We start from the raw sequence: 22,333 nt of genomic DNA on the forward strand, positions 1-22,333 counted from the left end.
ACAGCTAGTTACTTCAATTCGTTAACTAAATGATATTTTAAAAAACTGTTTTAAGTGTTGACTAGCGTGGAAAATTGTGACGTCATATCCGATGAATGACGTTGACTTTTTGTGACGACGTGTGACGAAGCTTTGGTGGTTTAAATAATCGGTGACGTCATGTATGGGCGAGCGCAGTGACCGTAAACATCTTTTAATTAAAACTAAAACCCCGTGAATATTATCCGCTAATTTCTGTAGCTGAACACGCTTAAGCTCACCGACCATGAGCTAAGTGAACTCCGTGAGCTGAGTTAACGCCGCGCCAAAAAAAATAATAATTGTTTTAATTCGGCCCTCCATTGAATGTCCCCCACACCTCAGCGGGGGAGGGGGGGGATGTGTGAGGTATCTGAAATGAGCCGAATATTTCCTGGGCACTGCACAACACAAGCGATAGCCACGGCTTTCAAAATAAAAATAAAAAAAATATCAAGGGTGGAGAAAAAAAAATCCCCGTTCAACATTTGCTTGAGCCGGAAAAAAAATTTCTCTCGGCGAACATCGAGCCGGCGACGTCGAGGGGTGGGCGATAAATGCCGGAATCGTTATGTCGTGAGTGTTAAAAGAGTGTCTCAGCCAGGGGCCACGCTAGCATAGACAGCTTTCGAACACGGCAGAGGTTAGGCTAAACATGTTTCATTGTTTGGAGAATTAAGGATTTTTTAAAAAATATATTTAACCAGTGGCTAAGTCTGTTTAAAAATAAAAAAAGGAAAACAAAGGAAATGAAATCTGCGGTTTTGTAAATTGAAAAGTAAGTGTTAAACTTTTTTTTTTCTCTTTTAATTACATTTTCATTGTAAAAATGTTTTAAACAAGTTACAAAAGTCGTACTAATCTTTAATCTTCAAGTTGTTAAAAAACTATAATTTCAAATTGTATAATACATTTTACAGCAACACCAATTTTTAAAAAATACGGAATTTTGTACTAAAACCATGTACTTTAAACAATTGCAAATATTTCCTGAAAATATACACCGAATTTTGCGTGTAAAAAAGCTAAAAACTAAAACAAAACTTGTCTCCCTTTCATATAGGAAACAGCGTAGGGGAGACAACTCAAAATGATGAAAACTCATTAAAGCTGAGATATTAAAAGTATTATGTGATCGCGGAAAATTAAAGAAATTTGAACTTATTAAAACTAAAATAGTTGGCTAACCTTGAAAATTACACGTATCGCCCATAACTAACCCCCCCCCCCTCCAACCTCTTTCTAAATCCAGATATGACTTTAATTTTGTTAAACTACAAACAACAATTGTTTATTCTCTGACCTTTGAATTTAAATGAAGTTTAACAATTAGACTAGTACAGTAACATAAACCTAATCTAACGCAATCCAATATTAGCAAAGGGATTTTTTAAAATGATTTTTTAAATTCATTTTCATTTATTTGATTTGAAATATTCAAAATTATCAAAGAATTCATAACTACCAACAAAAATTCCAACATTCCTTCATACATCTTTTAGATGGCGCAGTTTCATCAACCGAAGTGTATAAAACTATATATTTATAAATTATATATATATATATATATATATATATATATATATATATATATATATATATATATATATATATATATATATATATAATATTATATTATCTTTAAAAGAAATAAATATGTAGTTAGAACAGTCTGGTTTTAGAGTAGAGGCTTATATAAGTATGATGTATCATTACACGGCTTATATAAGTATGATGTATCATTACACGTATATTCGAGTGCTATTACAAATTTATGCTAGGTTTCCCTGATTTCCATCTGTAATTAGAGATTTATTCTGTTTAGTTATTTATAACTGTCTCCGCGCATTGTCTGAAAGGCGTCTAATTCTTTTACAACTAATCGATAACAAATTAGCGACCATCACAAATGTCACATATATTTACACGGATTAGTTTTATCGTTCATATCATTTTAATTTTAGATAATTTTTTTTTTCCCTTTTTGTTTTAGTGTAATTCTATACAGATGTTTTTCTTTAAATTAGACAAAAATATTTTAGCTGTTTAATTTGAAGGCTGTCATCAAGTCGGTTTATTTTGTCGGCGTTGTGACAGGTGTGGTAGTTCTGATGTCTGGTGTTTCACCACTGTGACACCGTATCATAAGGGGCGGCGTGGACTAGCGGTAGAGCGGTAGAGCCTAACGGTAGAGCGGTAGAGCGCTCAACCGGTCTAGAGTTCGAATCCGGGTTCAAATAAGTAGTTGTCCCTGAGTCCACCCAGCTCTGATAGGTACCTTACATTAGGGAAACCGAGGCATAGTGTTTGACAACATTATCCCCTTGTATTCTGAGTTATTTGAAACTCGACTTTATCCGCCCCATGTGTGTATTAGGGTACCCGATAGAGTTTGGTTGGATTGGGTACCCGATAGAGATGGGTGGATAAGGGTACCCGATACAGCTGGGTTCACTAGCATACACGCCAGTGCTAGAATGCCTGGGTAAAATGATGCTCGGTACCCTAAAAAACTGAGTTGACTCAAGGACCCACTGGGTCGGTTTATCACCACCTGAGATTTCCAGGGGAGGGGAGAGGGGGGAGGGGGGGGTTCTTGTTTTTGCACACAGTGAAATAAGGCAGATTAACATTCACATCGCATTGTGATGAAAATCGTGTGTGTGTACACTTTGTACACCTTGTGCCCTCTCGTATAAATTGTAATTTACATTCAAAAGTTACACAGTGGGGTAAGCATTCGTGTTTCCCCAATACTAATATACGTAATTGTAGACCCAAACATCTGCGTATGTGAAGTCATACACCCATATATATATATATATATATATATATATATATATATATATATATATATATATATATATATATATATATATATATATATATATATATATCTAATATATAAAGCTCAGTTCTGTATGTAATGCATATGTTTGTCGTTGGTCTTGCATGGATTTAAGTGTTATAATATTATCGTGCGCATTTGTCTAAATTTATGAGTTAAAAAATTACTATTGAAAGTGTTGGGAAATAATTTTCATTTTTCAAATTATAGTAATAATTGTCGGCATGTTCTTTCAACACCAGTTTTAAAAAAATATCATCTTTTACAAAAATTCTAATTATGTCTTTATTTAGTCCTATAGCACTTACTTCCCTTTGATAAATTAGGAAAACACAATTACTTCCCTTTATAAAACCATTGCATTAGGGGAAAATAATTTACTTTTTATTACTTTGTTTTGGTGTTGGGAAAAAAAATAATTACATAATTAGCGGGGATTGATCAAGTGCAAATGTTGTAGGTATTTTACGGATAAGCTTGGAATATTAAAATTGTTCATTAAATTGAAACGGGCGCGTTCGTTTAAGTGAGTGCAAAAGACTGTGAATAAGTTGGGGTACTATAGTCGTTCATTAAGCTAAAACAGGTGATTCCGCCCCGGGCGTTTATGTTCGCGTTAGTGTTTTCTTTGTGTTTAGGTGGGTTTGCGTTAGTGGTTGCGTTTTGATTTGGTTCGTTTTTGTTCTTTCTTTTTTCGTTTTTGTTTGTGTTTTTTTGTTTGGGTTTGTATTTGTGTTTTTGGTTGGTTTTGCGTTTGGATTTGGTTTGTTTTCATTTGCTTTTTCGTTGTTTTTTTTTTTTTTTTGTTGGTATTGGTGTTTGTGGTTGGGTTTGTTGTTAGGTTTTTGTTTTCGTTTGCTTTTTTGTTTGTTTTTTCTTTGTGTTTGTATTGGTGTTTGTGGTTGTGGTTGGATTTGTTGTTAGGTTTTTGTTTTCGTTTGTATTTGTAATTGTGTTAGCGTTTTGTTTGCGTTTTGTTGTTTTGGTTGGTTGTGGTTTGGGTGGGCAATGCCGGGTTTATGATGATTACTAAACACACAGGTAATGGTCTTTAACAGAAAGGTTTTTCACAGAAGCCAGAGCAGGGCCTGGCCGGGACGGCTAGTATATATATATATATATATATATATATATATATATATATATATATATATATATATATATATATATATATATATATATATAAGCAATGTGTGACGTGGGACATGACGAGGTACGTAGATCATATACAAATTAGTTGACATCATTTTTTGGAATACGCCCGAGAAGCTGTTTTGTTATCTAATTAATTTTTTCACCTTCTTTAATTAATTAGTTTTGGTTGTATAAAATTAATTATGTTTCGATGCACTATTTCATATGAAAAATGTTTATCGCGAAACAAATATTAATATTTGATCTAGAGTTTTACAACTATTTTTACATAATTTTAATTACGTTAAACACCCTACAGTTACTTTTAATATTATTGTGTTTCCAACGTGAGACAAAACTATTTTTTTTTACTGACGGAGGCTTTTTGTCGAAACACGAGCTATAATCTTTTATCCATTTGAAGAGCCTTAAGCGCTGTTGTGACACCTGATTTTTAGTGTTAATTTTCAGTTAATTAATTTGTTGTGCCCTTGGCAGCTCTGTGAGTACAAACTGGTGTCTTGGGAGCGGAGATGGGCACGTGATTGTACCGTTATATATATATATATATATATATATATATATATATATATATATATATATATATATATATATATATATATATATATATATATATATATATTGTGTGTGCGTGTGTATGTGTCTTATTCTTAGTTATGATACTTGATACTTGAGGCTGATTACATTTTAATTAGCTAATTATTTTAAACTTTGTTCTGTTAACTCGAGCCCGTAAGTCGTCACTGAGCCTACCCAGCTCTGCTGAGTACCTGACTAACGTTAGGCGGCTGGACAAAGTGCTGACCTTTCTTAACCCAAAATTACTGAAACAGGTAAACTCTACTTCACCTTTTCCATGGACGGTGAATTTCAAAAGAGTGCTGTGTTTAAAAAAAAAAACTTTTTAATCTATTAAAACTGCGACGAGTAATGAAATAGCGTGTTAACTTTGCTATGGTTTCTTGCGGGTGTTGAGGTTCCTAACGTGTAGACATTTCTGGAATAGATCCGCCGTCTCGCTCTACCCTAGTAGGATCGAATCCCCAGTCACAAGTTGGTGACGCGACATCACTTGTTTACTCAGTAGATCTAGATCTAGATTCGTCGTATCGGGGAAATTATGGTTATAAAGCTCTAATATAGACCTGACAATGGTTTTCAGATAATTAACACTTTTAGCACGATATAGCCATTATAGCTGTAAATATACGTGTATATAGAATTTAGCCTCAAGGCTTCTTAAATAATGTTTCTAGAATATAAGAATCAAATATCTAATACTTTTATGACGTACCAGCGGCCATCTTGCCTCGGAGCGTAATAAATATCAAATTCTGCCCCCATCTTCAAACCTTCTCGTTAATTGCAACACTAAAAAAATTAATTTTATCAAACATGTTTTATGATCTGTAGAATCATAATTTTTTTAAAGAGGATGGGGGAGGGGGCGGTGTCCATTATTGGTATCGATTCCTTGTTTCCTGTTGTGTGTGTGCTTGTCATAAATTATTGTCTTCAACCCTAGACGGTGCTTGTACATTGTCATTGATTCCTGATCTGTCTTGTCCAGTCGTCAGCTCTGCTGCCACTACACTTAGCCATAACCTTAGCCCTATAGCCCTACACTTGGCCCTCACCTTAGCCCTACACTTAGCCCTACACTTAGCCCTCACCTTAGCCCTAACACTTAGCCCTATCCTTAGCCCTAAAATTAGCCCTAACTCTCTGCTTACACCCAACCCTAGCCCAACCCTAACCTAGTCTCCACTCTAGCTCAGTCAACACCCATCCCTAACCTCATACCTCAAATATTAATGTTTTTCAGACTTACTCAAAAGCTACTAAACAAACAATATAAGAGAATCCTCGCACTTTTCCTCATACGCCTAGCCCTAGAGGCTCTATAAACCCTCGATCGTCGCTCTACGTAACAATTAATATAGAGAGAACGAGTCTACTCGTCATATCTGTAGAGGCGAGGTCATACTGTAGAGGCGAGGTCATACTGTAGAGGCGAGGTCATATATGTAGAGGCCAGTTTACCCTACGTCTTTAAGCGAACACCTTGGTTACCAGATAAAACAGTATGTTGTGAAGAAAAATTCGAATTCTCTTTTAAACACAAAAATGTATAACGTTGGTAAAATCCATAAGTATATGATCAAAAAGTAAGCCTTATCGAAAGGCACCTTTTAATGTGTATCGGACTATTTGCAAGCCAATATGAGAATCAACAATGGACATGGTATTTCTTTCACACTGGGGATGGCGGAGGGTGACACTGCCTCTCGCACAAACCACATCTCCCATGCCCCCCCCCCCCCCCCCCCACGGACTATCACGAAATAGGAAAACTTGTAAATTTAATTAGAAAAAATATACTTTAATCAGTGTCCGCTGTTTTTAAATTTTTCCATGTGCAGTAAATGTAATTTATTTTTTACTTACAAATTTACTGAACCGCTTTTACAGCTTTCCCCATGAAGTATTTTTAGACCGAATTTAACCAATCGGAAAGATGAGAAAATGATTATTTGGGTCACGCAGGTTCTATCTATATCGTCGTAAGCAATAGAATCAAGACACCCTGTATCTATTTTTAGACGTGAATACATGATTCTCATTGGCCGATAGATTGCAAGCTATTTGTCACAATTTGATAAATTGTTTTTAGTAAGTGTGGGAGGAACAGTCAACTAGATATTTCTCGTCAGCACTATTTAGGTCAACGGAAGATTCGATGGCAGACTTGGCCGTTATGATTAGCAGACGTTCGGATAATTTATGTTCTTAGTTTCGCATCAGGGAAGTGCTCATTACATCAGAGAAACAGAATCGTGTTGAGCGAGCTAGAAAACTACTGCATGATTGCCACTTCTTGTCGTAAAATGTGTTATTAAGTGGCGGGTATTTGAACATAGTAATGTAATTCGTAATCATTTTTTAGTATTGTATTCTAAGACTGAAGTTTTTGACTTTGTTTTATTGTTATGGTATGTAATTTACTTGCTGTATCGGGGGCTTGAAACACGTTCTCTGATGTTATTAGCTATTAAATAAATACACGGGGGTGTGATGGTATTTTTTCCCTATTTCTCACCGTTTGCTGTATATGTGTGAGTGTTCGTGTGGGCGTATCGTGTGTGTGTGTGTTCGTGTTTGTATGTTTGTGTTTTGTGAAGACGTAGGGTGAATTAGAGGTTCCGTGTTGAATGCCAGTTGAAATCTGGCCCAATAGAATCAGTGCCAGATCCAAGCTCTATAGAGAAGCACCGGGTCGTGACGTGTAGCCACACTGACCACTGGTTTAGTTTTATTGGTGACCTGATTCTGTCCAACTAAGAACTCCATAGAAATAGTTGAGGTCGGGGTGGGATAGAGGAGGGTGTGGGGGTGGGGGGCGTTTTAAGAGAAATGACATAGATAGGTAGTGAATGTTCCGTGTTTCACTAATGTAGAGCTCATGATGGGGATAAGTTAGAGCAGTTAACTTTAATTATTAAATTAGCACTACAAGAATCGATACCTACCTTGCAATTCTAAAATGTTTTTTTTTTATTAACTTTTACGGATTGGTAGTTTGATTTGAAGTATTGACATTGGTTGAAGTTTTGCTATGTTTTTTGTAAATGCCTCGAAGTTGACTGGTACTAGCTTTATTACGCTTTGCTAAACGGTTGGTAAAATGTCTCTTTATTGGTAGTGTCCATTTATCGGTAATGTCCCTTTACATGTCCATGTATGGGTACATAGTCCATATATTTAATACAGTATCCCTTAATTGGTCAGCTTGTTTCAGTTTGAGATTCTTAAAAATCACATTCTCTCACGCGTTAAAATATTGTAAAACTAGTTTTAATGTTGGTGAGTGACCCACACCAATCTCACCCACCTGTACGACCCACACCTATCTCACCCACCCACCTGTACGACCCACACCTACCTCACCCACCTGTACGACCCACACCTATCTCACCCACCCACCTGTACGACCCACACCTATCTCACCCACCCACCTGTACGACCCACACCTATCTCACCCACCTGTACGACCCACACCTATCTCACCCACCTGTACGACCAACACCTATCTCACCCACCTGTACGACCCACACCTATCTCACCCACCTGTACGACCCACACCTATCTCACCCACCTGTACGACCCACACCTATCTCACCCACCTGTACGACCCACACCTATCTCACCCACCTGTACGACCCACACCTATCTCACCCACCTGTACGACCCACACCTATCTCACCCACCTGTACGACCCACACCTATCTCACCCACCTGTACGACCCACACCTATCTCACCCACCTGTACGACCCACACCTATCTCACTCACCCACCTGTACGACCCACACCTATCTCACCCACCTGTACGACCCACACCTACCTCACCCACCCACCTGTACGACCCACACCTACCTCACCCACCTGTACGACCCACACCTATCTCACCCACCCACCTGTACGACCCACACCTATCTCACCCACCCACCTGTACGACCCACACCTATCTCACCCACCTGTACGACCCACACCTATCTCACCCACCCACCTGTACGACCCACACCTATCTCACCCACCTGTACGACCCACACCTATCTCACCCACCCACCTGTACGACCCACACCTATCTCACCCACCTGTACGACCCACACCTATCTCACCCACCCACCTGTATGACCCACACCTACCTCACCCACCTGTACGACCCACACCTATCTCACCCACCCACCTGTACGACCCACACCTATCTCACCCACCTGTACGACCCACACCTATCTCACCCACCTGTACGACCCACACCTATCTCACCCACCTGTACGACCCACACCTATCTCACCCACCCACCTGTACGACCCACACCTATCTCACCCACCTGTACGACCCACACCTATCTCACCCACCCACCTGTACGACCCACACCTACCTCACCCACCTGTACGACCCACACCTATCTCACCCACCTGTATGACCCACACCTATCTCACCCACCTGTATGACCCACACCTATCTCACCCACCTGTACGACCCACACCTATCTCACCCACCTGTATGACCCACACCTATCTCACCCACCTGTACGACCCACACCTATCTCACCCACCCACCTGTATGACCCACACATACCTCACCCACCTACCTGTACGACCCACACCTATCTCACCCACCCACCTGTACGACCCACACCTACCTCACCCACCCACCTGTACGACCCACACCTACCTCACCCACCTGTACGACCCACACCTACCTCACCCACCTGTATGACCCACACCTATCTCACCCACCCACCTGTACGACCCACACCTATCTCACCCACCCACCTGTACGACCCACACCTATCTCACCCACCTGTACGACCCACACCTACCTCACCCACCCACCTGTACGACCCACACCTATCTCACCCACCTGTACGACCCACACCTATCTCACCCACCTGTATGACCCACACCAATCTCACCCACCTGTATGACCCACACCTATCTCACCCACCTGTATGACCCACACCTATCTCACCCACCTGTACGACCCACACCTATCTCACCCACCTGTATGACCCACACCAATCTCACCCACCTACCTGTATGACCCACACCTATCTCACCCACCTGTATGACCCACACCTATCTCACCCACCTGTACGACCCACACCTATCTCACCCACCTGTATGACCCACACCAATCTCACCCACCTGTATGACCCACACCTATCTCACCCACCTGTATGACCCACACCTATCTCACCCACCTGTACGACCCACACCTATCTCACCCACCTGTACGACCCACACCTATCTCACCCACCTGTATGACCCACACCAATCTCACCCACCCACCTGTACGACCCACACCTATCTCACCCACCCACCTGTACGACCCACACCTATCTCACCCACCTGTACGACCCACACCTATCTCACCCACCTGTACGACCCACACCTATCTCACCCACCTGTACGACCCACACCTATCTCACCCACCTGTACGACCCACACCTATCTCACCCACCTGTACGACCCACACCTATCTCACCCACCTGTACGACCCACACCTATCTCACCCACCTGTACGACCCACACCTATCTCACCCACCTGTACGACCCACACCTATCTCACCCACCTGTACGACCCACACCTATCTCACCCACCTGTATGACCCACACATACCTCACCCACCTGTACGACCCACACCTACCTCACCCACCTACCTGTACGACCCTCACCTATCTCACCCACCTGTACGACCCACACCTATCTCACCCACCTGTACGACCCACACCTATCTCACCCACCTGTACGACCCACACCTATCTCACCCACCTGTTCGACCCACACCTACCTCACCCACCTGTACGACCCACACCTATCTCACCCACCTGTACGACCCACACCTATCTCACCCACCTGTACGACCCACACCTATCTCACCCACCTGTACGACCCACACCTATCTCACCCACCTGTACGACCCACACCTATCTCACCCACCCACCTGTACGACCCACACCTACCTCACCCACCTGTACGACCCTCACCTATCTCACCCACCTGTACGACCCACACCTATCTCACCCACCCACCTGTACGACCCACACCTATCTCACCCACCTGTACGACCCACACCTATCTCACCCACCCACCTGTACGACCCACACCTACCTCACCCACCTGTACGACCCTCACCTATCTCACCCACCTGTACGACCCACACCTATCTCACCCACCTGTACGACCCACACCTACCTCACCCACCTGTTCGACCCACACCTACCTCACCCACCCACCTGTACGACCCACACCTATCTCACCCACCCACCTGTACGACCCACACCTATCTCACCCACCCACCTGTACGACCCACACCTACCTCACCCACCTGTACGACCCACACCTACCTCACCCACCCACCTGTACGACCCACACCTATCTCACCCACCTGTACGACCCACACCTATCTCACCCACCCACCTGTACGACCCACACCTACCTCACCCACCTGTACGACCCTCACCTATCTCACCCACCTGTACGACCCACACCTATCTCACCCACCTGTACGACCCACACCTACCTCACCCACCTGTTCGACCCACACCTACCTCACCCACCCACCTGTACGACCCACACCTATCTCACCCACCCACCTGTACGACCCACACCTATCTCACCCACCCACCTGTACGACCCACACCTACCTCACCCACCTGTACGACCCACACCTACCTCACCCACCCACCTGTACGACCCACACCTATCTCACCCACCTGTACGACCCACACCTATCTCACCCACCCACCTGTACGACCCACACCTACCTCACCCACCTGTACGACCCACACCTACCTCACCCACCTGTACGACCCACACCTACCTCACCCACCCACCTGTACGACCCACACCTATCTCACCCACCCACCTGTACGACCCACACCTACCTCACCCACCCACCTGTACGACCCACACCTACCTCACCCACCCACCTGTACGACCCACACCTATCTCACCCACCCACCTGTACGACCCACACCTACCTCACCCACCCACCTGTACGACCCACACCTATCTCACCCACCTGTACGACCCACACCTATCTCACCCACCTGTACGACCCACACCTACCTCACCCACCCACCTGTACGACCCACATCTATCTCACCCACCTGTACGACCCACACCTACCTCACCCACCCACCTGTACGACCCACACCTATCTCACCCACCTGTACGACCCACACCTACCTCACCCACCCACCTGTACGACCCACATCTATCTCACCCACCTGTACGACCCACACCTACCTCACCCACCACCTGTACGACCCACACCTATCTCACCCACCTGTACGACCCACACCTATCTCACCCACCCACCTGTACGACCCACACCTATCTCACCCACCCACCTGTACGACCCACACCTATCTCACCCACCTGTACGACCCACACCTACCTCCCTCACCCACCTGTACGACCCACACCTACCTCACCCACCTGTACGACCCACACCTATCTCACCCACCTGTATGACCCACACCTATCTCACCCACCTGTACGACCCACACCTATCTCACCCACCTGTATGACCCACACCTATCTCACCCACCTGTACGACCCACACCTATCTCACCCACCTGTACGACCCACACCTATCTCACTCACCCACCTGTACGACCCACACCTATCTCACCCACCTGTACGACCCACACCTACCTCACCCACCCACCTGTATGACCCACACCTATCTCACCCACCCACCTGTACGACCCACACCTACCTCACCCACCTGTACGACCCACACCTATCTCACCCACCTGTACGACCCACACCTACCTCACCCACCCACCTGTACGACCCACACCTACCTCACCCACCTGTACGACCCACACCTATCTCACCCACCTGTACGACCCACACCTATCTCACCCACCTGTACGACCCACACCTATCTCACCCACCCACCTGTACGACCCACACATATCTCACCCACCTGTACGACCCACACCTATCTCACTCACATGTACGACCCACACCTATCTCACCCACCTGTACGACCCACACCTATCTCACCCACCTGTACGACCCACACCTATCTCACCCACCTGTACGACCCACACCTATCTCACCCACCTGTACGACCCACACCTATCTCACCCACCTGTACGACCCACACCTACCTCACCCACCTGTACGATCCACACCTACCTCACCCACCTGTACGACCCACACCTATCTCACCCACCTGTACGACCCACACCTATCTCACTCACCCACCTGTACGACCCACACCTATCTCACCCACCTGTATGACCCACACCTATCCCACCCACCTGTACGACCCACACCTACCTCACCCACCTGTTCGACCCACACCTACCTCACCCACCCACCTGTACGACCCACACCTACCTCACCCACCCACCTGTACGACCCACACATATCTCACCCACCTGTACGACCCACACCTACCTCACCCACCTGTACGACCCACACATATCTCACCCACCTGTACGACCCACACCTATCTCACTCACCTGTACGACCCACACCTATCTCACCCACCTGTACGACCCACACATATCTCACCCACCTGTACGACCCACACCTATCTCACCCACCCACCTGTACGACCCACACCTATCTCACCCACCCACCTGTACGACCCACACCTATCTCACCCACCTGTACGACCCACACCTATCTCACCCACCCACCTGTACGACCCACACCTACCTCACCCACCTGTACGACCCACACCTATCTCACCCACCTGTACGACCCACACATATCTCACCCACCTGTACGACCCACACCTACCTCACCCACCCACCTGTACGACCCACACCTATCTCACCCACCTGTACGACCCACACCTACCTCACCCACCTGTACGATCCACACCTACCTCACCCAACCACCTGTATGACCCACACCTATCTCACCCACCTGTACGACCCACACCTATCTCACCCACCCACCTGTACGACCCACACCTATCTCACCCACCTGTACGACCCACACCTATCTCACCCACCCACCTGTACGACCCACACCTACCTCACCCACCTGTACGACCCACACCTATCTCACCCACCTGTACGATCCACACCTACCTCACCCAACCACCTGTATGACCCACACCTATCTCACCCACCTGTACGACCCACACCTATCTCACCCACCCACCTGTACGACCCACACCTATCTCACCCACCTGTACGACCCACACCTACCTCACCCACCTGTACGATCCACACCTACCTCACCCAACCACCTGTATGACCCACACCTATCTCACCCACCTGTACGACCCACACATATCTCACCCACCTGTACGATCCACACCTACCTCACCCATCCTTCAGTTCACCCACCTATAGATTTATATCCACCCCCCCCCCACTTTCACTTTCATTTTGTTGATTCAAGTACCGTCTCTTTCTTGTTGACCATAAGCTTATTGTGTCACATACAACTTCACGAGCATAACACGTGATCGGCAGCTGCCAATCAAATGCCCATTAACATTCTGAACATTGTTTTACAACTCTTTGATAGCTACGCGATGTTGTTTATCCTTCCATTGTTCTATCTCTCAATGGGATATTATCACACTGTCTTTCTTACTATTGTTTCAAAATACTTCGTTTACTATTCATTTAACTAAACCCACCTCAAGACAATTCCAACCTTACCGACTCGCGCATTCATTCCTCAATCCAATTGATTTTAGTTTACCTACATCACCCTTAGACAGCACCTTTTAGTGGCGTGGCAGACCGCTTTATCAAATCTTTTGCGACTAATGACATTTCACATGTCAAAATGGCAGATATTTTTGTCATTCTAAGATGGCAAATGTCAGGCCGCCTCAGAAATGTCATACCGTGTGAGGTCTATGTCCCTCGCTGAAAGAAAATCATGCAGGAACACGTTATGTACTATGTTCGCCGGCGCGTGTGTTAATTATGTTAATTACATAGTAACGAATCATACGCCGGCTGTTAATCAGGCACTACTACGTCACCTGAAATACTGTGCCATTGCGACACTTGAAGATCAATTTGGCAGACAGAGTAGAGTTGATCTGTATTTTTAAAAGATGTGCTTGAATACTTGCAATAATTTTAACACGGTTCAAAATTTGAGGTATTTATTGTACGCTTTCTATACAAAATTGATAGTTATTCCATTACGGTTTGTATTATCGTTTTATCAAGTTTTCCCTTTGTGCCCAAGGCACATGAGGCAGATGAAGTAGAGTTCATCTGTTTCAATGACCTCGGCATAGTATTATCATGTAACCGTTGAAAATCAGTACGCTGTTCCGCAGTCTTTATATAGGAGTTTCGCTTTCTTTAAAACCATTCCAGTCTTTGTATTAAGTAAATGCAATTAACTACAATTTTTTAAATTCAGTTATTCCAAAAAAATTTTTTTATCTGATTATCTCAACGCTTGGAAATTGTGGTGTATACATCTGAATTAAAAAGAAATCTCCCGATGGTTTAAATATATTACCGATATAGATAAAACAATCCTGAACTATGTACAGCTGTAATTACAGATGTATATAGGATATTTATACAGTAAAATTATCTGTTTATATTGAAGACATGTTATGTTACATATAGATTTGTGCCTATTTAGTTAAGATCAGTTTGTAATGATGGTCTAAATATAGTGTATATAAGCGCAATGTAAAGTACAGTGATGTATAGCAAACCATTTATTCATGTACAGTTCTATTTTCGATGGTTTTTGAAACTACAGGTGATTACTTCCCTTTCGTTCTGAGGTTGCTCGCGAAGACCAAAAGTCAGAGTGGTAGTATTTTAAATAACATAATTTGGCTTAATTGAAATTCATTGAATCATTTTACTGTTGGGTCTTAAAAATATTCAAGCTCTGGCTAATTAACGTGTCCGCTAAGTGGTGCCACTTCAGCGTGGACGGATAAAAATTGTAATTAATTAATTAAACCGTAATAAAATATTTAGTTTTAGAAATTTAAAAATTATTCATTGAATAAAAACACTATTTTCTCTTATTTATTTTTTTTATTAAAAATAAAATAAAATAATTCGACAGGTTTAATGAAAGGGTAGTCAGCATGCATTCTGTTGCCGTTAAAGTGCATTTAAAAATAGAAACACTTGAACTGAGCTAAAGTTCTGTGTTCAAAACCAAGTCAGACGGGCAGAGTGAGACGTCATTTAGACTAATTTCAATTAAATTACGATTCGAATTGATTGCTACCATGAATAAATAAACATTCAATGTTTCATTAAAATAATAAAATATTAAAATGTATCGGTTTATTTGACACATTTTTAATTATAATAGACCCTTGAGGTGGAGTAGAGTTTACGTGACCTCGGCTTATAAAGGAATTATGTATTCAACGCTGGTTCTAGCCGTCTTCATTAAACAGTACATTAACATATTAATTATATTTCTTAATTTTCTTTTCAGAGTTTTGGCGAAACCATCATCATCGGTAATTATATCTTTAACGAAAGAAAACTAATATCAGGCTATTTCTCAACGTAACCAAAGTCCACCTGAACTATTTAAAAAAAAAAATTGAAACCATCTGCAAAGAGAACAAGCCGACCTACACGAACGTGCACCTACATAAACGACGACAACCCAGGACCTCTAAACCTTCGACCTTGACCTTGGTGAGCACGATGCACGCGCGGCTAAGTCCCTGCGGTGTGGGCTACCTTCTTGTCCTTGTCATCACCGCCCATTCAGTGCTAGTCAGCACCTCGTCAATACCTGCAGCCCAGGAACCGGAAACTGCCCTGCCGCCATTTTCCGACGACCAATCACTGCTAGGGGAGGTAAGTGCAACGGACAAAATCTTGATTATGTTCACCCAGTTGGTTAAAACTTAAAAAAAAAAAATCTTGTCTCGACCGAAGTTCAGTCCTTTCAACCTGTTTAGTGTTGTAGAACACTCGCATATAGATACACACGCACACAAGAACACGCACACTCACGCACTTTTATACACATTCATACATTCGCTCATTCATTCATGCCCAAGCAATCATTTATTCACGCACATTCACTCATATTGACACTCACACATATTCACTTACACTCACACTAATATTCACACACATACACATTAATACGCGTTTACACACACATACACACGCATATATATATATATATATATATATATATATATATATATATATATATATATATATATATATATGTGTGTGTAAATATATATGTATATATATATATATATATATATATATATATATATATATATATATATATATATATATATATATATATATATATATATATATATATATATATATATATATATAATATACAAGAAGGCCATACTACTGCTGATAATTAATACATATTTCTCAACCAAGTTTGTTGGCTATAGGTCAGTATAGTAAGCCGATCCCCACCCCACCCCCTAAGAACATTAAATTTATCCATCTTTTATCTATGTTTACGACACTTAATACATATAGCATGTGTTAACGTCCAACTAAGAAACTGAAATCAATGCTCCGTTTGTCGACTTAAAAACCTTGCATTTCTTTAAACAGAGAACATTTTTGTACTTATTTTATTTTAAATAAACCTTTTGTCGACATGGAAAATTGAAAAAAAAACTTCATATTTGCAGTTTTAGATGGTTTTTTAATAATTTAAATTCTTTACATAAAAATAAAAAGATTAAAGGATTACATTTATAACTAGATTTGTGCGTAGTCCGAAGAATATTTGTCCACATAATGACCTTTTTTTACACGAGTTAAACATCGACTAGAAAAATAAGTTCAAAGGTGAAAGGTAACTCATGAAAATTTCAAACCAAAGAAGTGTTATTTTTAGCATTGGGTAAACCCGAAAATGACATGTTCGAAAAGCTGACAGAAAATAAGCTCATTGTAATAAACAGACGGAAGTAAACAAAACTCAGTTGGTGTGGATTGTGAAACGATAGAGTGCGCATGCGCTGACAGACCTGTGTCGCAATGGCCAAGATTTCGACTGCTCGAGTCGATTGCTCAAATGTTAACTTTTCATCTGGATTAAGTCCCTTACGCACAGCACTCAGCCTTTTGATTTTCATCTTATCTAGGGCTGATTTTCTTTTCAACCCAAACCTATTGTGAAGGTTACATCATCGCTGCATACAAGAACTGTAACAAAAAGATCTAACTAATGCGTCGGCCGTAAATGAGTGCTGGAGTAATTAGCCGAATTTAACTACTTCCTTCCCTCCCTTTAGTCATACTTCTCTTCTACCCCCCCCCCGTCAAAATTGACTCAAAAAAAAAATTAAGAAAATATCCTAAAATTACGACAACCTCTTGTTTCCAGACTTTTGGCCAATGTATAAACTTCTTGATCTTGATTTGAATATATTTAAGATGCATTCTGTCGAAGCTTTCTTTGGCAACTAACGCTTTTACTTTTAAAGAAAAAAATGCTTTTTTTTGTTTTTATTTATTTGTATTGCATTTTAAGTGCATATTAGGTGCATAATAAAACAGATGGGGGATGGGGGGGGGGGGATGGACGGAAGGTTTCCCAAACGGAATCAATCATTTATGAATTACAAGAGACACATTTCAGTAGACTTGTGGTGATGACATGAGACAAACCTTTCAACCTATAGCACTGAAACCCCGCATGTTTTTATATTCAGCTCTCCTAAAATAACTTTAATTAGACGGACAAAGGGTGGACGTATTATAAAAAAAAATCATTATCGTCAAATGTCCCTTTCATGTTTTATTAACCCACAGTGCATGATTCTTGCCAGACTTTTTGTCTGCCCAAAACTTTAAGCCAATTTAAAATCAAAACATTAAAAATTATGGACGATAAAAGGAGATTGTGTAAGAAGTCTTCAATTGATCAAGTTTTTCAGATCTTCAAATAATCAAGTTTTTACCATTCGATCAAGTTTATTTAAATAAAAAATGAGCAAAATTGTTATAAAATGATCAAGTTCATAAATTTTTCTGATTCTTCAATGTATTAATTCATCATTGCAATGCCAATTTATGGAGTTTGAGAATCTTCGACCTTTCTATACCAGTTGATAATGACCTTCTATACCAGTTGATGATGACCTTCTATACCAGTTGATGATGACCTTCTATACCAGTTGTTGATTACCTTTTATAACTGTCGAGGAGATTCTATAACTGCCTTTGACCTTCTATAATTGTCGAGGACCTTCTATACCAGTTGATGATGACCTGATGACCTTATATAACAGTTGATGATGACCTGATGACCTTATATACCAGTTGACGATGACCTTCTATGACTGTCGAAGACCTTGTATACTAGTTGATGATGACCTGATGACCTTATATACCAGTTGACGATGACCTTCTATGACTGTCGAAGACCTTCTATACCAGTTGAGGACCACCGTCCTCGTGAGCTTTAATTGTCAATTGAAACAGGGTATCGACCAATGCTTGTTAGCGGTGTGTGTGTGGGATGGTAGTGGGGGGGGGGGGGGGGGTTGAGGGGGTGGTGGTGTGTGTGAGGGGAGACATAGCAGGAGTGAAATACCGAGTAACCAGATAGCCAGATTTCTTAGCCTTGTGCCAATGTGGCCACTCTGTTGCCAGCATGAACCTGGCGACCACGTGACCTGCAGATAGACACGTGACCTGCAGATAGACACGTGACCTGCAGATAGACACGTGACCTTCAGATAGACACGTGACCTACAGATAGACACGTGACCTGCAGATAGACACGTGACCTGCAGATAGACACGTGACCTGCAGATAGACACGTGACCTGCAGATAGACACGTGACCTGCAGATAGACACGTGACCTGCAGATAGACACGTGACCTTCAGATAGACACGTGACCTACAGATAGACACGTGACCTGCAGATAGACACGTGACCTGCAGATAGACACGTGACCTGCAGATAGACACGTGACCTGCAGATAGACACGTGACCTGCAGATAGACACGTGACCTGCAGATAGACACGTGACCTGCAGATAGACACGTGACCTGCAGATAGACACGTGACCTGCAGATAGACACGTGACCTTCAGATAGACACCTGACCTGCAGATAGACACGTGACACATTCACAACTCATGTCAACTTAGACGTGTGTCCGGATATGACACATCTCCAGTTCCCGAATCTGAGGAACTAGTTCCCTGGGTCTGGCGTCCTCTTACTTGTTCCCGTGCACGCGCAGTAATCTCCCCCCCCCCTTCCCCTCCTCTCCTCTCCCCTCCACTCCTCCCTCTCCCCTCCGTGTAGTACTTGATAAATAAAGTTAATCTAAAATAAACAGTGTGAGCTCATTGGTGCCTAACAAGAATACTCGGAACCTTTGGAGCACACACAGAAGCTGAGGAGATCTGGGTGGGGAAGGGGGGGGGGGGGGGATGCAGTACTTCTTTTAAACTTTTTTCTTCAGGGGCGGGTCACTTGAAACTTCGGGTAGGGGAGGCGGCGGACTAAATTTTTCGAGGGAGGGGGGGGGGGGGTAGGAAACTGGTACAAGTGTATATTTTCTATTTAAATTCTATTTCAATCGGGGGGGGGGGGTGAGGAGGGTAGAAGTGCTTCTGGTTTGGGGGACGGTGCAATGCCGCCCTCCGCCGCCCCCCCCCTACTGAATTGGTGCCAGGAACTTTGATGGGGTGGGGTTACAGTAGGAGGACTTTCATTTCGCTCGTAGTTGAGGTCAGTTTGTGAGCAACTCATTTTTTTGGGGGGTCACTGATCGTGGTACATGTATAGGGCGGGGTTGTAGGGGGTGAGATGGTGGTTCATGGGGTTGTAGGGGGTGAGGTGGTGGTGTATGGGGTTGTAGGGGGTGAGGTGGTGGTGCATGGGTTTGCTGTCTACGACCTGTCAACTTCTCTGTGATCTGATGACGTCACTGATTCCACGCCCACAACAAATGTATCTGCTTCATGCTTGAGTTGTTCCACGTGTCATCTCGTTGCGATTTTATCTCGCGATGTTTTTGTTTTTTAATTCGCTCAACTTTTAACGCTTATCCAAATCAGATAACTTTTTTTTTTCGTCAGTTTAAAAAAATAAAAAAATTCGTGGATGTATGAATGCTTGCCTTAAGACTGAGAATGCAGGCGTCTATTTAACGAAGTTTTCAAATGTTGATTGGCTGTTGTATTAGAACTTGAACTCATAAAACCGTCCATTGGGATACCTTTGTCAAGTCACATCATACTAATCGTAACAATAAAACTCTCCTAAGTGCACGTGTTACCATTATGATATTGTCCATGAAGCAATAAAAAACGCAACAGTGCCCTCGTTCAAAGATCGGTCTACGTTAAAACAACGGCCCTCGTTCTGACTTTCACCCTGGCCTTGACTTCGACCCTCGTTCTGACTATCACCCTCGTTTTGACATCAGTCATTTTCAGACATCAGCCTGTCAATAACCTTCTTAATTAAAAATAAATTCGATTTAACTTTTAAAAGCGCCAATATGTGACCCGCAAGCTTAATTTAAAATAAAAATGTGTGCACCCTTTTTCGTTTTCCCCCCTCTATTTGAAAAAAAATGATAAATTACTCGAGCATCAACTTAAAAATTGTTTCCAAAAAGTTTTTTTCATCAAATTAACGTAGGAAGTATTCGTATAGGAAGCCCTGCGTTTAACAATCGGTAGATACAGTTGGAGGAATAACATACCAAGTCATAGCCGTTGTTTGGGCAATGCCAACAGTTCTTAAGTTAAACATTTATTCATTCATGCAAGTTTTAAGTAGATATTTTTAAAAGATGGGTTAACCCGAAGGCTAAATATAGAAAGACGTCATTCGTGTCTTAAAATAGCAGCGGCTTGACAAAGTCTTAGTCTTGGGGGACTGGTGAAGGCGTAAAAGGGGAGATCACTCATTTCTGATAGGACTTTCACCGATCACAAGAACCTTTTGCCAGAACCTTCCATTTACCAGAACCTTCCGTTCGCCTGAACTTTCCGTTCGGGCAGACGTCCTTTTGGGCTTATGTTTCCTTTGGGAAAACGTCCTTTCAAGCATTTGCCGCATTCGGACAAACGCCCATTCCGGCAAACGTCAATTCCGGCAAACTTCCACTCAAGCAGACGGCCTTAAGACAAATATCGTTTTGGGCAAGTGTCTTTCAGGCATTTGTTGTAAGCCCCTCTAAAATATATGTGATCTGTAGGTATGAAATAAACATTAATGATAAATGATATATTCTTGATTTTAAATAGTTTATGTAATGTGTAGCTTTAAAAATTGCGAGGCTCGTCTGCTGGGAGAGACAACTCAAAAATTAAACACAGACTGTCTTGCAAATTATTTTTTGGGGAGACAAAGGTTGTGGTAGCATAAGAAATTAAGTCGTAGTCAACGGACCATATATGGCGCACAACATATTGACACATGATACTTGTGTAGTAGGGAATCCCCTTCAATTACTAAAAAACTTCTTTGTTCTCAATTTTAAGAAACTTATTATAAAGGCTTAAGACAGTTTGACACTATTTTGTTGTTGATCCAAAAGTTGGAATGTGCCACATATGTAACTGAATATTGCCCACGACTCGTATATTGACATCCACCATTCATCATACGTGCCTTGGATTACCATTCATTTTTATTTTACTTTTATATTTTTATCATACCGAATGATTTTCATAACTTAGGAGTCATTCGCAAGTTGTCAGTTTTCCTCCCAATTTAACATCGCCCTATGCCAATATGTCGCACATTTGTCTAGATTATAAACCCAGAAATCAAAT

General features: G+C 42.5%; 1 long non-coding RNA gene across 1 annotated transcript in view; it reads left to right on the forward strand.

Moving 5' to 3' along the window:
• The first annotated feature begins 585 nt into the window (after positions 1-585).
• LOC131941592 (uncharacterized) overlaps positions 586-22,333 on the forward strand; it is a 56,166-nt gene continuing 34,418 nt past the window's right edge. The window contains exons 1-2 of the long non-coding RNA XR_009386660.1: positions 586-796; positions 16,014-16,387. This is a non-coding gene — a long non-coding RNA (uncharacterized LOC131941592). The remainder of the gene's footprint in view (positions 797-16,013; positions 16,388-22,333) is intronic.

Source organism: Physella acuta, unplaced genomic scaffold (assembly GCF_028476545.2).
Source record: "Physella acuta isolate Inbredline_101_S28 unplaced genomic scaffold, ASM2847654v3 ptg000366l, whole genome shotgun sequence".
NCBI lineage: Eukaryota > Metazoa > Mollusca > Gastropoda > Physidae > Physella > Physella acuta.